Genomic DNA, 23,375 nt, shown 5'->3' on the forward strand with positions numbered 1-23,375 from the left:
CCTTAACGCCTCTCATCAGAATACGTAATTTCTATTTAGAGTCCACCAAGGACCACAAGGGTCTTAGTGCAGATGATATCAAAGACACTTCAGTCAGGCAGTTAGCCCTGATCTTCTATGCGTATGGACACAGCACACAAAACATGGTGCTTCTAGATCAGGGTTCTCCAACCTTTTCTGTACCAAGAGCTACTTATGTTCAATGAAACGCACTGAGACCAACTCATATTCCAACTAATATTATTAGTGTTGTAACAGTGTCAACATCAGAGAAGATTACATTAGTGGCTAAGGTTGCTACCAGCGATCATTTAATTGCATCAAGCATGGTTGCAGCAGTAATGTAATAAATGCTTTGTCCATATGGAATACCTTTGCGTGGGTAATAATTAACAGCCATAACTGCAATGCATCTTGTACCAAGGTAATAATAGCATCTGTAAATATTCTCCTCAATGCCACATGATTTATCCCTTCCGATTTCAACATTAGATATATTTTAAAAATTCAACCATTTTGTTTCAAATGTCAGCTTATGAATCCTGATTTTTTTAATTTTTTTAACTCAAATACAAAATCTCAATTTTGGTATATGTTTATTAAGAAGGACGCAAAAGCTAGTATGTATCTTCAGAGGGCATTTTTTTCATACTCCCATGTGAATTTTTAGATGTAATAACTATGTTCTACATTTCAGATGCCCCTATTTAGGTGGCCCGTTTTTCTTTTTTAAAAGGGGGATTTTATGGAATATTGTCCACCCCTTTTTGTAGCAGAATTAAGACCTGTCAAAATTTAGCATGGAACTCCAAACCAATTTGTTCAGAATTTAGAGTCTTCCATTGAGGAGTCCCTTGGTATACTCATTCACAAATAAATGGAATTCATTTATGGATCACCATAAAGCACACATCACTCAAATCTATTTGCATTAAACTTTACAAAACATGACTTAGAATATAGTTGAGCCCGATGTACATCTTAATAACACTAAAATCTGCCTTTTCCACTTCAAATAAACACAAGACTTTTTGTACCTTGTGGACTTTCACATTAAAAACTAATTTATGTTCAATGACTATCTTAAAAGCACTATGTAGCCTGTACTCCACAGGCCCATTAGCAATGCAGCTTCTGCAAGTTTTGGTACTATCCCAGTGCCAAACTGGAAACTAAAATCAGTCCTGGCAGAAATGATCAAATTAAACCCACACTGCAGGAGAGAACCACTAGAATGAGATAGGAGAACTTTCATAACTAGATCAGGGCAATCCTACCTGCTGTAAAGGCATTGGCTCCCAGTTTCAGCCCACTGGTAAAATGCCAGTATTCGACAATGGACAACCCTGCCTTGGCGATCAGGATAACAGGACATGGTCTTCAAAGAAAACAAGAGTACAACATACACCTAATTAACTATATAGAAGACAGAAAACACATTTTTTACCCAATGTACCACCATCCTAATAAATGTACATTTGGATAAACAAGTGTACATACATTCTATCCAATGTACATTTGAACCAACAAATAAATAGTAACCTACGATAGTACACACGCACCAGAGAATGAAGGACACATTACAAAAAAGAACAGGTGAACAGGCCGCTGTCGACTTGTCAGTGGCTTTGGGTTGGCCACAGAGCTTCTTTAGTAGAGGCTAGCCAAACTGACTCTTCCCCTGAAACTGCCCATGATTCGAATATGGGTACAGGTGTTCCTAAAATTACCAGTAATACTTATATTTAAAAGTGCCTAGAAACACTTTTGTGCCTGAAACGTTACCTTATTTTAACCTTTTCTGTTCCTCTTCAGCAGCACAATATGGCAACAACGTCCAGTGGAAATGTTTTCTTTAATTCTGCCATGCCCTCTGGGAAAATGTGTGGAGTACTGCCAATGACAGGAAGTGTTTGATTGCTCACAGATACAGGTGATAGCAGCAGAGAGATTGAGGATCACTCTGCGATGGCAGCACAGCATAACAGTGGGGTAGAATGGGTGCCATGAGCCCTAGTGAAAATATGGAAAATGGCACCCATGACCATGCCCTGGATATCAAAATATAGCAACAATCTGGGCTCTGACAAACAATGAGGCAATTGATATGCCCTTGGATTCAAAGAAGTTGTGGTCTGAGACAGTAGAAGAACAGGGAACATTGAAAGCAGGATGTTCAAGGTGTAACAGAGAGCATGAGCTAGATTTAAGGGTGAGAAAGCATAATTTGGCTGTCCCATTTTACGCTGCAGAAAGGGAAATGAAATGCAGTTGACACATACTTAATGTGTGTTTAAATGTATTCACGTAAGTGAAGAGGACTGAAAGTCATAAATTTAAATACATTTGTAAGTAGAAATAGAGAACAATCATATGCTAATCAAAGGTATGTGGTATTATTCCATGTATGAATATTATGGCAATGTAGTTAATCAACATTTTCATGGTTATTCTTCATTTAAATTGTTTAAGTGAAATGCATTTATAACAACGTATCTGAATGTGCATTAAGGATGATGTTAAATTAGCTGGAGTTAAGGATTAAAATATTTTCCTGTGCTTAATCTTCAACATGAAAGTTTGCTCTTGCTGTGTATTTCTTTATTTGCAAGTGCATCAACAGAAGCCGTCTTTTAATGAAAAGCTTATTGTTAGTTATACATAAGGGGGTGTGAGAAACAGGTTGCAAAGGATGGGAGCATTAATGAGGAGTTGTGAAGGAGAACTCCCCTCCATATTAATGAAGGCAAGAAAAGATCCAATGTTGTTCTGATAGCTGAACCAACAGATGAACGCCTAATGAAAGAATGCCATTCACAACTATGCACTGACTATGGAAAGTTACTGACAGTGACATCAACTATCTGAAGTTTGAGCGAATAAGATTGTTTTTGCTAGTTAGAGATTCTGACCCCTTTTGCCCTTTGAGTGAAGCGGAAACTTAGAAACTTAGGGCCTGATTTAGATCTTGGAAGAAGGAAATACTTTGTCACAAACATGAGGGATATCTTGTCCACATTATTATGATCTGATTACATCCTATGGGGATGGTAATACAGCAGACACGACATCCATCACATTTGTAATGGAGTCTACCATCCACTGAGATCTAAATCTTTTGGCTCTGTTTTCCTTTTGCTTGGCAGAAGTGACTTTATGCTATGCGGATCTCTCTTACAGGAGCTTCTATTGAGGTTTCTGTGGTGCTGACAATTTGTTTCATTTCTAATGTTTTAGTTTAGAACATTTTAGGGTTTTCTTTATCTCACCAAGGTAGTTAGACATCTATAGGTTCAATTGTTAAGCAGGAGCTTGAACTCAGCGCATCAAGTATTACTCCTTATTTTCTGTCTTGTGGCTACTGAAGTTCTGGTATGTCTTATGCTGGTGTGGTTCAATTTCTTTTGAGGCTTTATTCGACCTTTGATAATCTTGCACTTATATAGCATGTTTTTGAAACTCATTTACATAAGTTTGGCTTTGAATTTATAATAAATCTTTTGAACTTTCATTCTGTCTTTAAGAATGAATGTGTGACCAAATAGGTTACACTGTCATTTAAATTGCATGGATTAATGTGTTTCTCTTCATCCCTAGGAACTTAGAAAAAGATGCATTGGGTTCAGGAAATCAGTAGAAGTGCCAGACGCCGGATAAGATGGTAGCAATGAGGATGGTCTCTTTCCAAAGTGAGGAGAATGGGAACCATATTCTAGATTAGTTAGACCTCAGAGTCAAATCTCAAGTGCCCATGCCAGACCTTGGAGGATTGGTGAAGTAGCAGAGACTCAGAAGAGAGTCGTATTGATGAAAGAGGTGTGAGTATTAATAGGGCTGTGAATTGTGGCAGTTCATGTTTAGCTTGCAGTCGTGAGATTGGGTGGTTTCTTGCAGAGATGTTTTGCTTGTTGTGTGAGTGTGGTGATTTGTGAAGATGTTTAAGAGGTTATAAGATCCTATGTGGCTTAAGATAAAGGAATAGTTTTAAAAGGTGCAGAAGACACCATATTAAATTGTCTGCTAAGTAGTTGTGTTCGCTGTGAGATGTTGTCTACGTTACAGTTGCAATAAGGACATATGTTGATGCAAATGTGAGACGGTTGCTATTGTGTATCTTAATGCATAGAGTGAATTTATACTAATCTGGATGATACTCCGCAGGTTGAGGTTTCATTCGAAGTGTTTGGAAACTTTATTGTGTGACTAAAAACTGTTGATTCTTTACTGGAGCTGACAAAGTTAATTGTATTGTATTTGCTATATGTGTGCGATATTGGTGAGAGAGAGTGCATGCAGATTGCCAAGGAAGGGGAACTGCTGCGAAGAGTGAGACTGATGTCATGGAATGCTTCCCTGGTATAGGTTGATAAGTGTGGTGCTGCACTGCTATTCATTGAAAACATCATAAGGGGTCGCGCTGCAATTGGTGGTTGCTTCGAAACAAGGAATTGTGGATATGGCGTTGTTTTTAATTGAAACGGATTGTTGACATATAATTGGAAAAAATTAAATGTTTTTAAGTCATGCTGCATTTGTTTAGAGGAGATGTTCATATTCCTAGCATAGAGGGAGAAGATACTCCCTGGTCACTATATGGTAATTAACGTAGGGCTTCATACATGCGTTTGACTTGGTCAATGGCACAAGATCACAGAGAAGAAAGGTCCATTGAGATTTCCATGATATGGCACATTCAATTTGAGAATTACTGAACATTTGAGGAGGGTGTTGTACAAGATGAAACCGCTTCCTAGACCCTCACAATATAAAGCACTTAAGGCCTAATCATGAACCTGGTGGTCATACCGCCATACCGCCAATGCGGCGGCCAGGAGAATGTCGACAAGTCAGCGGCCTCCTTACCATCGCATTATGATTTTCCTGCTGGGCTGGCAGCGCAGTCAGTGTAGCAGCATTGGCTTCAGCTCTAAGAACAGTAAGTATGCGCATTGTTGCAATGGCAGACAGGCGACATACTGACTGTGATGGAGGGGGCCAGTACACTGCCCATGACATGGGCAATATCAGTGGAGGGGCCCCCTCTGGCCTCTCCTCCGCCTCTCTACTGACCTTTTCATGGTGGTGTCCACGCCATGAAAAGGTTGTCAGAAAGGCAGATCATAACATGGACAGCAGTGCAACTGCCTGCACCACATCCATGTTCTGCCACTCTCCTGACCACCATCGCCACGGTGTGTCAGGAGTTGACGGTGGCCCTATGGCAGTCCGACCACCACTATTCTAATTAGGTAGTATGACCACCAGGGGATGAAGTGGTCTCAGCGCCAAAGTCACTATGGTTGTCTTTGGACCTCCATACTTGTAATCAGACTCTTAATGCTTGGTAACATTATGCTCATGCTAGATAAAGAGAGAAATATCAGGGTAGAGCATAGATAGCTATACGTGCCTAAGCTGATCTAGGGGGTCATTGCAACCCTGGCGGACGGTGTTAAAGCTGCGGTAATACCGCAAACAGGCCGGCGTGAAAAAAAAGGGAATTATGACCGTGGCGGAAACTGCCAACATAGACAGTCACATTAACACTCCGACCGCCACAGCGGTACAGACAAGCAGCGCGGCGGTCACCGCCAACAGACAGGCGGAAGACAAAGTACCGCCCACAGTATTACAACACACCAATCAGCCACCTTTTCCGGGGTGGATTCACTGTGGATAAAAACATGGCGGAAACAGCTTTTGCAATGGGAATACGCTCACCTGAACACACTCCACGAGGAAGGAGGCCACCATGGAGCCCGAACTCCAAATACTCCCTACGCTTGTCTTCCTGCTCCTCTACGAACACCAGCAACGGCGGCGCCGAAGACAACGGTGAGTACTGCACCTACGACATAGGGGAGGGTGGAGGCAAAAGTCAGGGACACACACACGCAACACCCCCACCCTCAACCCGACCCTCGCACACTACAACACACACACCAATGCATTTCCAAACATCACAGGAACAACCCACAACCCCCCCCGGAAGAATGCAAAGACAAAACCAAATTACTTGAACCATTGTAATGTATCCAAATACAGTAAGCTCATATATACAGAAATATATACACATTCAAAATATATACATCACGATAAGTAGTGCAGGTATGCACATTTAAATGTCCGTGGACCACTGGGCCCACAATGCATGGGCGAGGCCCACACTAGATACCTGTCCACAAACAGTTCTCCACTGGTTCTGGAGGGGGACTGGTGCCCAGAGTGCATCACGCTCCTTGTGACGGTCCCAGTTCCTTCACTGTCCCACCTGCACATGGGCTAACGAGGCTTGAGTTGGCGGTGTTTGCCCTGTTCAGCGGTGCTTTGCCATGGCGGTCTTTGCCCTGTTCAGCGGTGCTTGACTTTGCTGTCTCTGACCTGTTCAGTGGTGCTTGCCTTGGCGGTCTTTGCCCTGTTCAGCGGTGCTTGACTTTGCTGTCTCTGACCTGTTCAGCGCTGCTTGCCATGGTGGTCTGTGCCCTGTTCAGCGGTGCTTTGCCATGGCGGTCTTTGCCCTGTTCAGCAGTGCTTTCCATGGCGGTCTGTGCCCTGTTCAGCGGTGCTTGACTTTGCTGTCTCTGACATATGCAGCGGTGTGTGGCATGACGGTCCCTCAGTGCCCAACGGGGCTGTGGCTGCCGGGGCCCTCCAGGGCACTGACTCTGGCGGTGGTCTCCGGACCAGTGACGATTGTGCTGCCCTCCTGGGCATTGACTCTGGCGGTGGTCTCCGGACCAGTGACGATTGTGCTGCCCTCCTGGGCACTGACTCTGGCGGTGGACTCCGGACCAGTGACGATTGTGCTGGCGGTGGCGTCCTTCTCCGCCGTGCTGCTCTTCCCAGACTTTGGAGACTTCTTCTGCCCCTTCACCACCTTGTCAGGAGTCACAGCTGACTCAGCACTCCCCCCGGGACCCTTATGAGCGGCTTTGCCGGCAGGAGTCTTCACCCTCTCCCGTCGGGCACTGTCCAACTTCTGGTGCTTTACAGGGGGTGGACTGGCAGTGCCTTGGCTCCATGTCACACTGGCTGACCTGGTGCCCGGTGCACTTCATATACCTCTAACACGCACCACTGGAACCGGACTTTTTTTGGCTGAGGTGCTAGTACGGGACCTATGAATTGGAGGGGTGGGGGTGGTGGGAAAGAGGTCAACGTTGCTCAGGAAAAGTTTCTGACGAACACTGGGATGGGTAGCTGGAGGGGGTCTGGGAGTGGAGGAAGAGGAGGTTGTTGTAGGAGGTGTAACTTTAGATGATTTGGGTGCAGGTGCATGTTCTGGAGGCTGTCGTGAGGTGGATGGATGTTGGGTGTTTGGGTGCCCGCATTTGTGTACTTTGGCAGGGGGCGTCACAGACACACTGGGAGAGGACACGGGACGTGTAAATGATAGTGGGGGTGGTGAGTGCAGGTGAGCGGGGTGTGGTGCTGGGTGTTCTGGTGTGAGTCCTAGTGGCTGTAGATGTAGTGCATGCAGGTGAGAGTGTAGACGACACTGGGAGGGAGGAGGGAGACGACGAGGAGGGGGACACAGTGGAGGCAGTGGATGTTGCTGTGTCTGTATGTGGGTGATGCTTGTGTGAGTGCCTGTGGGATGTGTGGTGCCTATGTTTGCCAGAGCCACTTTTGTGTGTTGAGGTGTGTGCATGCTTGTCTGATGGTGTGCTTGGGATAGGCTGGGGTACAGGGGATTGGGTCTGGGAGGAGGAAGTTGGAGGGGGGAGGCTAGAGACAGGGACAATGGCTGCCATCAGTGCTGAGGCCAGAGATTGCAGGGTTCGATGAAGGGCAGCCTGACCAGAATGAATGCCCTCCAGGAATGCATTACTGTGTTGCAACTCCCTTTCTACACCCTGGATGGCATTCACAATGGTAGACTGCCCAACAGTGAGTGACCTGAGGAGGTCAATGGCCTCCTCACTGAGGGCAGCAGGGGTGACAGGGGCAGGGGCTGAGGTGCCTGGGGCGAAGGTGATGCCCACCCTCCTGGGTGAGCGGGCACGGAGCGAAGGCTGAGGGGCTGCTGGGAGGGCGGTGCTGGTAGGGGGGGTTGGCGGCTGTACCTGTAGAAGTGGGGGGCACAGATAGTGCCGGCACCACAAGGGAGCTCCCATCGGAGGACGAGTCCGTGTCGCTGTCTGCTGATCCGGTGAACGACGTGAAGCTCCCCTCCGTCCCACTGGTATATTCCAGGTCTGTGGTGTGGCCCTCCATTGCCATGTGGGATGCAGCTCTCTCGTGCTCCGGTGCCACTGTACCTCTGCCTGACAATGCTGATGCACAAAAGAACAGGAAGAGCACAAAAAGGGGGGGGGGGGGGGAACAGAAGAAAGACAGGAAGAGTGCATGGCTTACCGCTACCGTTGGCGGACAATACAGACACAGCACCCCCATGCACTACGCCGTGCTCTTGGCCTCTACAGATGCAGTTCCTGGGATATGGCCTACATGGCTATGAGTTTAATCTGTCCACATAGATGACACAGGGGCATGTATACCTGTACTTGGCACTCTACAGAGGTGGGGTGGAGTGGCACATGGCCTGCATTACGGAGGGGCCTAGCCTACGGAACCCGCCCTGGCCTAGGGAAAGCCACAGCCCTCCTCCACCACCCAGACCCCTCCACTGCACGCAAAGTCATCAGAATGTGAGTGTACTCACCCCCTTGTGTCTAGTGTGATGCCCTCAAGCTCCCATCCAACTCAGGGTAGGCCACCGCCAGGATCCGGAACATCAGGGAGGTCATGGTGCGACGGGCACCCCTCCCACGTTGGGAGGCCATCCCCAGCTGAACCTCCGCCGTCTTCTTGCTCCAGCGGCGAATGTCCTCCCATCTTTTACGGCAGTGGGTGCTCCGTCTCTGGTGGACCCCCATGGTCCGGACTTCCTTGGCGATGGCACGCCAAATATCCTTCTTCTGGTGGTCGCTGACCTACATGAGATGTACAGGGGAAGAAGAGAAGTCATTAGCAACAGCACCGTCGAAGTGAGTGGCCCACATCCCTGCCCTTGCCACGTGGTGCATGCATTCACACTCCTTCATACTCGCATAACTCAGCCCCCTTCCTAGTTACATCCAGCCCTCTCCACCCAGGCATAGCCCATACAACTTGCACCCTATGTACTCACCTGTTGGTCTGGAGGACCGTAGAGTAGCGTGTACTGGGGGAGGACTCCGTCCACAATCTTCTCCAACTTCTGTGCAGTGAAGGCAGGGGCCCTTTCCCCAGACGCACGTGCCATTGTCTCTTCCAGACCGAGGTCACAGCAGCACTTGCAGTGTAGGTCCTCTCCTGTTGAAGATCAGGTATCTAGTGAGTGAACAGATAGAAAATGGCTTTGACGTCCGCGGCGGTGACGTCCGCAGCGGTGCGTACCATCACCGCCGGCGCACTTAGTCATTGGCTCCTGGGACCCATAGGGTCCAATGTTAACCAATGCAGCATTGTGCCGCGGTCTTCGACCGCCTACCGTGACGGTGTACAACGCCAGCGCAGTTACCTCACATCCCATTGTCCCAGTTTAGCGGTCAGGCAGCCGCCATTTCAGGGGCCCACATGGCTTTATTTACAACTGCGTCACACATACCTAGGCCTGGACTCAACACACTTACAGACAACCTTTTGGATTATGTTTCGTGTACTGTGTAGCTGTGGGTACATACCTCTGAGCTGCTTGACTCTGTGGTCGCTGTTGTCCTTCCTAGGCACCGTCAGCTGGGACATGTGAGGAGATGGCGGAATCCTCCGGTGTGTCCGTCCGCTGGTGGACCTGTTGACAATGGATGAGCGACATTTAATCATCACCTATAGGTTTGACTGTGCCACAATCCAGGAACTGTGTACCCAGTTGGAGCCAGATCTGATATCACCAATCCGCCATCCCACAGGAATCCCCCCTCAAGTGCAGGTGCTGTCAATACTCCATTTCCTTGCAAGTGGGTCATTTCAAACAACAGTGACCATGGCATCAGGGATGTCCCAGCCTATGTTTTCCAACGTGTTGTCCAGAGTGTTGTCTGCCCTGCTGAAACACGTGAGGAGCTACATCGTTTTCCCTCAGGTGGAGGATTTGGCTACAGTTAAAGGTGACTTCTATTCCCTGGGACATATCCCTAACATCATAGGTGCCATTGATGGGACCCATATGGCTTTGGTCCCCCCCCACAGGAGTGAACAGGTGTACAGGAACCAGAAGAGTTATCATTCGATGAATGTACAGATGGTAAGTTTGGCAGACCAGTACATCTCGCAGGTAAATGCTATGTTCCCTGGATCAGTGCATGACACCTACATCCTGCGGAATAGCAGCATCCCGTATGTGATGGGTCAACTCCAGAGGCACTGTGTGTGGCTATTAGGGGACTCTGGTTACCCCAACCTGTCATGGCTATTGACCCCAGTGAGGAATCCCAGGACCAGGGCAGAGGAACGCTACAATGAGGCCCATGGGCGGACTAGGAGGGTGATCGAACGCACCTTCGGCCTCCTGAAGGCCAGGTTGAGGTGCCTCCATATGACAGGTGGTTCCCTATTCTACTCACCATGGAAGGTGTGCCAGATCATCATCGCCTGCTCTATGCTTCACAATATTGTTTTGCGATGCCAGGTGCCTTTTCTGTAGGAGGATGGTCCAGATGACGGTGTTGTGGCAGTTGTGGAGCCTGTGGACAGTGATGAGGAGGAAGCAGAGGAAGAAGACATTAATAACAGGGACTCTGTCATACAGCAATATTTCCAGTGACACACAGGTGAGAACACATATTTTTACTATTACATTTACTTTCACACTTCTACCTCTATCCTGTCTGTCAATCTGAAGCAGTATATGCTAACTGAGTGGAACATTTCCATTACGGTTTCACAGGTGTGGTTACCAACGTATGTCATCTGCTTGCATCCTTCATGGGCTTGTGATGTGTGACATAGGTATGTTGACATTACATTTGCGAACGGATTTTGTCATTGTCATAGCTAATACACATTTTCTAAATTACAGACTGACTCCAGATTGTTTTGTGGTTCAAGGGTGTTTATTGAAGTGCTAATTATTGGAATTATTGGAGGGAGTGGCAAAATGGTGATGGGTGATGGTGTAGGAATGTCCATGGCAGAGTCCAGTCTATTAGTCTCACAGGTGCACTGCCCATATGGGCATAGGAAGTGGAGCTGGAACAGTTCCAATCTGGACAGGGTCACAAAGTGGGTCAGTGGGATGACAATCAGGGTGCTCTCATTCCTGGCGGGGGTCTTGCCATCTTGCTCTGTCCAGTTCCTGGATCTCAGGAACCGCTTGCGGGGTGGTTCTCCGTCTGCAGGGGGTGGGGTGCTGGTGTGGTGGTCCTGTGGCCTGGCGTCCTGTCCACTAGCGCCGGCGGAGGTGGTGGGCAGTTCATCGTCCAGGCTAGTGTCAGGGGCCCCTTGGATTGCCACGGTGTCCCTCATGGTCTTCTGTATATCCTTCAGCACCCCTACTATGGTGCCCAGGGCGGAGCTGATGGTTCTGAGCTCCTCCCTGAACCCCAAATACAGTTCGTCCTGCATGCACTGGGTCTCCTGAAACTTTGCCAGGACCGTCACCATCGTCTCCTGGGAGTAGTGGTATGCTCCCATGATGGAGGATAGGGCCTTGTGGAGAGTGGGTTCCCTTGGCCTGTCCCCCCCTGTCGCACAGCAGCCCTCCCAGTTCCCCTGTGTTCCTGGGACTCCGTCCCCTGGACTGTGTGCCCACTACCACTGCCCCCAGGTCCCTGTTGTTGTTGGGGTGGTGGGTTATCCTGGGTTCCCTGTAGTGGTGGACACGCAGCTGATTGAGGTGTCCTGGGAACGGAGGTATGGGCCCGCTGGGTGGGTGCTGTGCTGGTGTTACCAGAGGGTGGAAGGTCAGTGTTGGGCTGTGCCTGTGCAAGGGGAACTGACTGTCCCGAGGCCCAAGATGGTCCGGGCTGGTCATCTTGATCCAGTTGGCCATGCTGCTGTCATCACTGTGGGCCTCTTCTGGGGGTGGGGTAGAGATATCTGGACCCTCCTGTCTGGTGACATTAGGTAGTGGTCCTGCAGGGGTATAAAAGCATGATTATTACATCTGTGTGTGTCATTGTGTGCAATGGTTGGGTGAGCGTGTACCCCAGTGCTAGCTTTCCTGTGTGGGGGCTTGTGTGATGATGGTTAGGGGTTGTTATGGGTATGTGCAGTGGGCATGCTTTAGTGAGAGGTGTCCATGCTTAGTTGTTTCATGCAGGGCTTGGTGTTGTGATGTGTGGTTTGTGTTATTAGTACATTAGTGAGGAGTTGGAGTGATAAGGGAGGGGGTGAGGGTGGGGGTGTGTGATAGCATGCAGGTAAGGTGGGGGATATGATAGTTAAGATTTGACTTACCAGTGTCAATTCCTCCACCGACTCCTCCGAGGCCCTCTGGATGCATAATGGTCAAGACCTGCTCCTCCCTTGTTGTTAGTTGTGGGGGGAGGAGGTGGGGGTCCGTTCCAGTCCGCTGAATCGTGATGTTGTGCCTGGAGACCACGGAACGCCCCTCTCCTGATGTCCTCCCGATTTCTTGGGTGCTGTCCCACTGCGTTGACCCTGTTGATGATTCTTCTCCATAGCTCCATCTTCCTAGCTATAGAGGTGTGCTGCACCTGTGATCCAAATAGCTGTGGCTCTACCCATACGATTTCCTCCACCATAACCCTGGGCTCCTCCTCCGAAAACCTGGGGTGTCTTTGGCGTGCCATGGGGTGGTGTAGGTGATGTGTGGGTTGGTGTATGTGGTGATGAGTGTGGTGATGTGTAGTGGTGTGTGGTGTTTTGTGCGTGGATGTTGTGTGGGTGATGGTGTTGTGTGCCTCTGTGTGGTGGGGTTGTCTATTGCTGTGCTCTCTCTCTGTCGCATTCGTCTCTATTTTTTGGTCGTAGGGGTTGTGGGTGATGTGGGTGTGTGTTTTATATTGTAATGGGAGTGGTGTTTGTTTGTGTATCAGGTATGTGTATTTGGAATTGTCCAATGTGGCGGTGTTTTGGAGATGTGTGTGTATTTTGAGTGCGGCAGTGTGTACCGCCAATGGAATACCGCGGTTGAAAGACCGCTGCATCGATTCGTGTGTCGTAATAGCATCGGTGTGTTTCTGTTGGCGTGACGGTGGAGGATTTGTTTTCGCCAGTTTATCACTGCCCTTTGGTGTGGCGGACTTGTGTGGGTGTCTGAATTTCGGCGGATTCCGAGATGTGGGTCATAATATCTGTGGCGGAATTCCGCAGCCACGGCGGTGTATTGTCGGTCTTCTGCACGGCGGTAAGCAGCTTTTACCGACGATGTTGTAATGACCCCCCTAGATGGGATGCTGATCAGAAAACGTGGAGAACCGATATGATTGAGGGAGTTAGACGGTATCTAGCCTTAACTACTTAAACAGCTGAGGGAGAAAAGGAAAAGAAAATACCAGAAAGCTGAAAGAGAATAAACAAAAATAACCAGACTACATGAGTGATGTTAGTGACAGCAATTCCAGAGATGTCTTTTGGCTGTGTTGTTGTCTCAATGTATACCTTCATGTAATGAAGTTAGGGAAGAAGGTGGAAATGGTGCTACTAGTGTTAATGGAAAGACTGCAATTGTCACAGCCCGACCAATGTGACACCTAGCCCTGAGAGAGCCACTTCAGCTAATTTACCTTATGAACCAAGAAGTAAGGGTTCAGGAGTGTGTACCCCAGTTGACACTTCTGTGAGTACTGTGGAGGCACTCACTGTTCCAGTTGCTATTGGCCCAGCAGTTCCTATGAATATATCTGATGGTCCTAGAAAATACACTTATTATTTGATTAAAATACAGTTGGTGGGCATAGTGGAGTTCCAATTAGTCATGATGCTAGAAAATGTGTTCCTCCGGTCTCAGCATATACAAGTACTCCATGTGTAGCGAGTGCAGATTTTTCTTTGAATATTTCTGGATGCACATCAATAGGTACTTACCAGAAAATGCCCAGCACTGGAACCCCTTTATGGGAACCGTCTTTAAATTGTAGCAATGGTGCACAAAGTTAAAGATGCAGGGCTCCACAGCAGGGCTGGCCTCTGAAGATTCAATGAAGGCTCCAGGCAGCAAAGTAGTCCTTACAGAGTTCAGCAGCAGTCTGGTAGAGTGCACAGCAGGCCACAGCAGCAGGCAGTGTTCTGAGAGTTCTTCTGCAGGTCGAGTGGTGAACTGAGGAGTAGATCTGAAAGCCCTATTTTTATGCCCTCGTACCCGGCTCGTAGAATCTGGGAGAAGTTTCCAGACAGGTTCTCTGAAGTTGCAGAAGATTCTGGCCTACCCTGCCCCGGTACTTAGCTAGCTGCACTGACTATACAGGGTCATTAAACATATTGTGTGACAGCAGAGCTCAGCCTATTCAGGTGTAAGTGGGGCTGTGCTTAGCTCTGCCCCCTTGAATCAGTTAATGTTCCATTCAGTTGTGTGACTGTCTCTGGTGAATTCACAGTGTCTTAACTGTCAGTTGTACCCAGTAATGTGACCTAAGGCAGGCTACAGGCAAATAGGACTAGGACAGGAAATGCCAACTTTCTAAAAGTGTTATTTTCAAACTTGTAATGATAAATTTGATTTTGCCATTAAAGAGGGGTTATCATTACAAGTTCATAGACATCAAACATGACATGTCTATCACCTCTAGTTTAGGAAGTACAGCCTATTAAATATAATAAGGGGTCCACAATATTACCCCATTAGAACAATGGGCCTACTAATATTGATAAACAAATTGGGAGTAGTTTTGCTACAAGGAAAACCTAAAAGTACATGTGTTACCTTTTAATCCCACAGTACCCTGCCCTATGGTCTACTTAGGGCCTACCTCAGACTTATATATGATAAAAGGGGAGTTTATGGCTTGGCAAGGGGTTTTAAATGCAAAGCCGACGTGGCAATGGGACACTGCCTTCAGGCTGCAATGGCAGGCCTGGGACAGTTTTTAAGGTGCTGCTTAAGTGAGTGGCACAATAGGTGCTGCAGGCCCACTGTTGGCATTTAGCTTACAGACCCTGTTTATATGGTATACCACTCTGCATGGGACTTACATGTAACGTAAATATGTCAAACAGGTATATGTCAATCAAACCATGTTTTAGGGAGAAAGCACAAGCACTTTAGCAGTGGTAAACAATGGTAAAGTGCACAGACTTCTAAGGTTAATGAGTAAAATCCAGCAAAAAGTAGTAGGAGGAAGGCAAACAGTTTGTTGGTGACCCTGTAGAGAGGGCAATTTCCAACATCCTTGTTGACCCGTAGTACCAAATACAGCTGTGATATTGCTTCAGATTCCATGTGAGGCTGATTGGTTTGCTGTCATCATTTTGTGCCGAGCCTTCTTTTCAAGACCGTTGCTCGAGGATAGCCAGTTCCTCTTCACATTTTGGTTTGGAAATCATGTTTTGGCATGATGCCGACTCCCACAAGCGTACGCAGAGAGTCCTTCCATCTTTAATTAGATTCTTAAGAAGAATCTAGAGTCTTTGGTCATGCCTTGTAACTGAGTTTAACACAAAATATTGATGACCTGATGATCGTGTTAAATACTAAGGAAGCTAGCAGACAGGATACCATTGTGCTGATGAACCGCTTAGCTGAGAATCCCCAGGAAAGTTGCAGTATTGTCAAAAAGAGGTTCAATACCTTGGCCACCAGATTGAGAAAGCTGCATCAAAAGTGTCACAATAGAGAATTTCAGCCATTTTGAGAATGAGTTCACCAACCACACAAAGAGAAAAGTAAGGATGTTTCTGGGAATAGTGGGCTACTGTTATGTGTGTATACCCAACTTTTTCGTGGCGGCCAAGCCTTTACACAGGCTGACACACAAGGATGTGTCTGTTCCGGTCCCATGGGATAACAATTGTTTCATTGCCTTCCTAGAGCTGAGACAAAGCTTCTGTTGTGGCCCAGCACTGGGAATGCCTGATTATAATAAGTCATTTCTGGAGTGAGGGCTGTGCTCACTCAGTGCTAACACAAACACATGAAAATGCCGAGAGACCTGTGGCTTATTTCTCATCCACGCTAGATCCTGTAGCTTCTGCACTGCCTGGTTGCCTTAAAGTACTGGCGTGGTCAGTAGAAGTATAGAGAGATGTGAAAACATTGTTATGGGTCATCCGTTAACTATGTATGTTCCACACTATGTAGACTTATTGTTGAACAGAACAAGAACTCAGCACCTGACAAGCAGCCGCCTTACCAAATATGAGCTAATCATATTCGCTGCTGACAATGTGACTATCATACACTGTGTGGGTTTGAATCCTTCAACTCTGTTCCTGCACTAGGCCAGGCAAGTGATGATGAGAATGAAGAGGACCTTGACTGTCTTGATGTTACTGTACTATGTACCAAACCGATGCGCCAAACCGAGACTAGGTATACTAGGTGTTCTCTATTATGAAGGCTCATCTTTAAGAGACAGTGGAAGAAGCCAGAGAGTGCATTATGTTGTCTGTGTCCTTTTTGGAGTTGTTGAAGCCTCCTGGCTTCAGGGAGTATTCTCCGCACAAGTGGCAGAATTGATTGCTCTTACTAGTGCATGTTGTGTCTCCAATCAATTGAAAGTGACAATCTTTACCAATAGTCAGTATGACTTCGGACAACTATGGTCCTAGAATGGGTTTAAGACGTCCTCTGGATCTTCAATTCAGAATGGCGAACAAGTGAGAACCTTCTTAATGCACTGCGATTGCCTGAACAAGTTGCAGTAGTCAAGTACCCTACACAGCGTTCTGGAGATGATCATGTGACCTTAGGCCAAAGGTATACAGACTCAAGTGGCAAGTATTGTGCCCACAAAATGTATTCTCTTAATGGGGAGTACAGAAATGAACAGATGGATGAAACTAACTACAACCTTTTGTTTACAACAGCTGATACATCGGAAGAAGTGAAGAGACTTCTAGAAGAAGTGTGTGAGGAGGAACAGAAGAGTTGAGTCAGAGCAGGATGTGGTAAGAGACATGATGCTACTTGGGTTTCAAAGGATGGGAGACCAGTGTTGCATGATAGTTTTCTGTCTCCTATGGCTAGATATTTCCACAGTCCAGCTCATGTTGGTAGAAACACTCTGGTGGGATTGTTCAGACAGACTTGGTTTAACCAATGTTGGCAACAGTGATGTCCAACAGGCAGCAGCGATGTTTCACAGGCGTATTGTGTGTCAACAGCACAATGTTCAGAAGAGAACTGCAGTCACATTAAGTCACATAGGAAAATCAGGAGGGCCTTTTAACAGGATGCAGTTGGGCTTCATTGAGATGCCTGTGTGCAATGGATCGAGGTATGTTCTGGTAACTGTGTGCATCTTTTCCTGCTCGGTTGAAGTGTTTTCAACTAGAAGGAATGATAGTCTGACTGTAGCAAAATTGCTGTTAAGGTAGCTCATGCCTGAGTTTGGTTTTTCAGCTTCCTTAGATTCAGATTGCAGTCTCATTTCAATTATGAGATTCTGAAATTATTGTGTGCAGCAAATGAAACAGAGATTACATTACAGCTATAGACCTGAAGCTTTTGGTCTTGTGGAGCAGGTGAATGGCCCTCTGAAATCCAGATTGGTAAAGAGTGTGTGCTTTGACATCATTGAAATGTCCTAATACTTTGCCTCTTGTGTTGATGATTCTTCGGAGTATACCTGATTGAAAGACTGGATTGTCTCCTCATGAGGTCATCATGGGGAGAGCAATGAGATTGCCAGTGATTCCTGTGAATGCACTTGTGAACATTACAGATGATATGGTAGTTGATTACTGCAAAGGACTAGCTGAAGTGGTGCATACTGTATCCCATCAGCTTGGATCAGTTACGGCCCCTCTGTATCAAGAATAGTGCTATGTCCTCAGTCCTGTGGTCTGGGTCCTGGTGAAGTAACACATAAGGAAGATGTGTTTGGAACCTCTTTGGCGTGGGCCATACCAAGCCATCTTGGTCACCACGACTGCTATGAAGGGTGGAGGTCTCTCCAACTACATCCATGCTTCCCAAACTCGCAAACTTGAATGTCCCCTCAATACAATAGCACCTGTTACAGAAGAACCGGTGGTCAGAGAATGGCAACAGGAGCAGGTTAGTCAAGCTATCGGGGATCAAACTGAGCCTGAAACAGTAGTTGAACAGTCTGAGGTGACTCTTGAACAAGCCATGGATGAAGCTGAAGCAGAACCAACTGAATCTTGTCCTGTGGTGGTGAATGGGTCAAACTCAGAATCAGACCCTGACGAAGGACCTAGTGCTGGAAGAAAGAGACTGGAAGATGGAGACCGATGGCCCAGAAGACAAGAGAGAAAGAAAGCGAGTTTGCCTAAACAACGGGTGCCACAGATGATCTCAGAAGAGACTGAGAACTCCAATTTAAATGAAAGTGAGGATGAGAGTGTGGTAGTAAATAAATCAAAGAGAACAAAATTGCCTAGTCGGAGGTACTCCTCACCTGAATGGACCTATTTTGTAGATGACACAGATAAAGAGTTCTGGGAATATTGGAGTCACCATACAAGTTCGACTGAACCTCCGTGAACTGAACATCGTGGTTGAACTGTACTTTGAATTTTCATTTCCATCAATAGGTTTGATCTGTGTAATTATTAGAGATATTTATATTGACTGGGATAAGGAATTGAGGAGAATACCTAGGCCCAAGCAGAAGAGAAAGTGTTGTCCTTTAGAATAACACAGAGTAGGGCTAGGGAAGCCTCACGAAGATTTGTTTATACACCATTAATGAACATTTGAACCTTGTTTGCATCTGTGAAACTAACAAAGAAATACTCTGCTGCTGCTTCATTTTAGCTGATTGCAAATCTAACTTTGAAGAAGTAATTGCGCAAAATCTGAGAGGTAGATGTAGGTATTTAATAGGTCCACTATTGCTTATTTTCCTTTTTGTATTAGCAGTGCTGTTAATAGGAGTATTTTCTCCTACACCTTCTGTAGAGAAAGGATTACCCCCTAGTGTTTCCCCACAAACACTGGGTACTAATTGTAATAGCTCCTATATGTTAGATGACAAAGCTTTTCACTTAAATGAGTCAAGAGGAGATTAACATGATGAATACAAAAGATTGTTACTTCGCACAGGTACCTGCTTCTGTGTCAGAAGGCATTACACATCACCATATTCCATTAACCTAAGGGATTTCCTATAGACTTTTATTGAGCATATTTTACAATGAGGGAAGTTTTCAATATTATTTCTCAAATTACAACCTGGTATTGCCAGAGTCCTTTTGTTGAAGCATCTGAACAAGGACACTTAGGGGCATATTTATAATGCCCTAGCGCCACCCTGTGCCACATTAACATCATTATTTTTTACATTAATGTGGCCCAACAAGGCTGAAATTCCCACGCCGTATTTAGTGGGTGGTGCAATGCATGCCACCCTGTAACCCTTTACGCTACATTATGCCTGAGACAAAAATAATGTGTGAACAGGGGGCATTCCCCTATCAGGGGAGCTGAATAAATGACATAAAGAACTCTATGAGATTTCATTGCAGCAATTTTTAAGGAACTTTAAACACCTGTTCAAGAGCAGGAGCCCTATGTACTCTGCAGGAGTAGCGCCAATATTTTGGCACTACTCCTGCAGAGTACGTCAATAACATAATGTGAAATTATGCTATTGCCCCTTACCCTATGTCATGGTGCACCGTATTTTAAGGTGCAGAAATAGCAGGAAAATATTTTGTATCATTAAAGCCTTTAGATACTGCATATGCACACAGACATAACCTGAACTTTTCTATGACCGAGATAGAAAATAATTTTTTTAATCTAGTGAAAGATAGAAGAAGGGAATGAAAAACAGACAAACATCTTAGAGCACAAAACAGGTTGAAAAAGGAGGAGATCGACCATTAAGTGCAAGGAAATTTACCAGCTTTAACTTTAGATTGGCAACACAAAGGAACTATACATACACTTTGATCAGTGTTATATAGACCCATTATTTATGTGGAAGAGTGATTGTGAACATGTTTTTGCTGTTAGAGGTAAAATTTAAATCATTCTGTGATGCCTTGTGTGCACTTTATTTGCGGGCAGTATGCCTATTTTAAGTTGCCAAAAGTATGGTATGGTATGTGTTAACTAACAATAGTGTTCCCAAAGATCTATCATGTGGAACATCTTGAGGATCCTGTGTGGAAAACAAAACCGAGAATAAGACAAAGGGCTAGTGCTGTGTAAATAGTGGGAGATATTTTTGTGCATTGATCCTATCTGTAGGGGTGATTCTGAATGACTTGAAAATCAGAAAGTTGTCTACAATAGTGGATACATTAGTTACTAGCACAGCAAATTCCGTGTTGCTTGTGAACACAGAAATGGTAGTCTGCCGGATGCTGAAGGTTCAACAATGTTGTACTTACATTCTGGATAAGAGTAAGGATGTGCAGAATTATATCTGGAATGTTTCAGGGATGACAAAAAAGATTTGAAGGAGCTGGAAGCAACAGATGCATGGGAAGCAATCGGAGATAGATTTTCTGCTACTGCAGGTGGTTTGGGAACTTGAGAAGTGGAATTGTAGTTTTTTTTCTGAAGCCATTGTTGGTTATTGCAATACATGCAATAGTTCTGGTGATAGGATGTAAGGTTAAGGGATGAAAGAGGAAGAGAGTAGATGTTGAAATGGAAGATAGTCAGTGTAAGTATTATGATGATATGAAACTTTTGACAAAAGCTGATGAAAAAGCCAAGTTCTATTGAGTCTCATTTGAGAAGAAAGTTGGTTTGTGATGACTTAACACATCATCGGAGGAGGGGTTAAGAGAGCATCACTTGGCTATGCCATTATGTGTTCCAGAAAGGGAAATGAAATGCATGTGACAACATATATAATGAGTTTTTAAATGTATTCACATAAATGAAGAGGACTGAAAGTCGTGAACTGAAATGCATTTATAAGTAGAAACATACTCTGATCAAATGCAAATCACAGGTATGTAGTGTTATCCCATGCATGAATATTATGGTAATCTAGTTAAACAACATTTTCATAGTTCACAGGTATTCTTCATTTATTTTGTTTAACCGATATGCACGTATAACCACGTATATGGATGTGCATTAAGGATGATGTTAAATTAGCTGAAGTTAGGCTTAAATATTTTCCTGTGCTTAATCTTCAACATGAAAGTTTGTTTTTACTGTGCATTTATTTACAGGTGTGTCAACAGAAGTCTTCTTTTAATGAAAAGCTTAGTTTTAGTTATAGATAAGGTATGAGAAGACAGGTTGCCAAGGACGGGAGTGTTAATGAGGAGTTGTGAAGTAGAACTCCCCTCCAGATTCCTGATGACTAGTAAAGATCCAAGGTCGTTCTGATGGCTGAACTAAGAGATGAATGCCTAATATAATTTATGACTATGCACAGAATATGGAAAGTTACTGACTGTGTGTCAACTATCTGTGGTATGAGGCAATAAGAGTGTTTTAGATAATTAGAGATTCAGACCCCGTTTTCCCTTTGGCTAGAGTAGACACTTAAGGGCAGATTTATGAAAGTGGTGCTGCACCTAGTGCAACACCAATTTCCCTGTGCCCCTTGGCGCCCCCCTACCGCCACCATGTGTGCACAGTACTTAAAATACAGCACACCATGGCGCAGGGTAGGGAGAAATAGCATCATTTTGATGTACACAAACATTTGGCGCTACCCCTGCAGAGTACACAGGGGCTCATTGTAATCAATTGTGTGACCCCTTCTAACTCCTGCTCTGAGCAGGCATTAAAAGTGCCCAAAACAAAGATGCAAGGAAATCTGTTAGATTGCCTTGCTCCATTTTTCAACCCTCCGTAATGGGGGAACGCTTCCTTTGCATACATTATGCCTGGCGCAGGCATAATGTAGCACATAGGGTTTTGCACCAATTTGTAAATATGGCACAAGGATTTTGGCCTCGTTGGGCCACATTAGAATAAAAAAACAATGACGCTAATGTGGCACAAGGTGGTGCTAGGGCTTATAAAAATGCCTCTTAAAACCTAGGTAAGTACACACCTCTGTTTTCCTTTTGCTTGGCTGATGTGGCTTTAGGCTACACACATCTCTCTTACAGGAACTTCTATTGAGGTTTCTGTGATGCTGTAACTTTGTTTAATTTCTAATATTTTAGGCTAGAACATTATAGGGTTTATTTTAGCTCCCTAGATTAGTTAAAATCTATAAATTCAATGGTTAGGCAGGCGAATCAGAGCTTGAACTCAGAGCATCAAGTATTATTCCTTATTTTCTGTATTGTGGCTACTGGGGTTTTGATGTGCATTATGCTGGTGCATTTCAATTCATTTGACGCTTCAACTCACTTTTGGTAATCTTGTACTCGTGTAGCATGTTTTTGATACTTATTTACATAAGTGTGGCTTTCAATTTGTAATAAATCTTTCGAAGATTCATTCTGCCTTCTAGATTTAATGTGAGACCAAATGGATTACACTGCAACTTAAATAGAATCGATTAAAGTGTTTCTCTTCACCCATCAGAACCTAGAGAAAAATCCATTGGGTCCAGGAAATCTGTAGTAGTGGCAGATGCCGGTTCAAGGGTGAGGGAAAAACAATTAAAGTCAGGGTTTTTCAAAGTTCAAATCATGTCCTCAAAAGACATGTGAATGTCAGAACCCGTTTTAGCAGCCCATGGGGCACCGTGGTGGTTGAGGCATTTTACTTCTCATTTCTGGGAGTGCGACCTAATATGGTTCCTGCTCAGCTGGTCCTTGTACCCCTTCTACACTTGACCCTCAGTGGTAGCTCTGGTCGAGCAGTCAAGGCTCCCCTGGATGGGATGTAGAGATAGGTCAGTGAACACGACTCATAACTGAAAATGTAAATGAAAAATGTCCACCCAAATACTTGCTTTTATAAGAAAAAGTTCTATTTAGGTTCAAATTGTACACATAGAAAGAGATGTGGCATTCCAATGCAATACTGCAATCCCCCTTGAGATCCGGGCTCCAGCATTTGTCAGGAGAATCCCTGTCCCATCCTTCTTCATGTAATGTGTTTAGGGTTATTCCCCATTCACTGGTGGCTGCATCAGGGAATGCAAACTATTAGGCTGTAGTCAAATGTTCACTCTGTGACCTTTTACCCCATTATGACATTGGTGGTAAGTATCGCTTACCACCATGCTGACTGCCCCCAAAATACCGCAGCCGATTACTGCTACCCATATTATGACCCACACATAGAAATATGTCACTATACAGCCACACACACAAGTCCGCCCACGCCCAAAGGTCAGTGATAAACTGGCGGTAGCAAAACCCACACCGCTACGCAAACAGAACTACGCCCACAGCATTATGACCCACGAATCACTGTGGTGGACATT

This window comes from Pleurodeles waltl, chromosome 11, assembly GCF_031143425.1.
Source record: "Pleurodeles waltl isolate 20211129_DDA chromosome 11, aPleWal1.hap1.20221129, whole genome shotgun sequence".
Taxonomy (NCBI): domain Eukaryota; kingdom Metazoa; phylum Chordata; class Amphibia; order Caudata; family Salamandridae; genus Pleurodeles; species Pleurodeles waltl.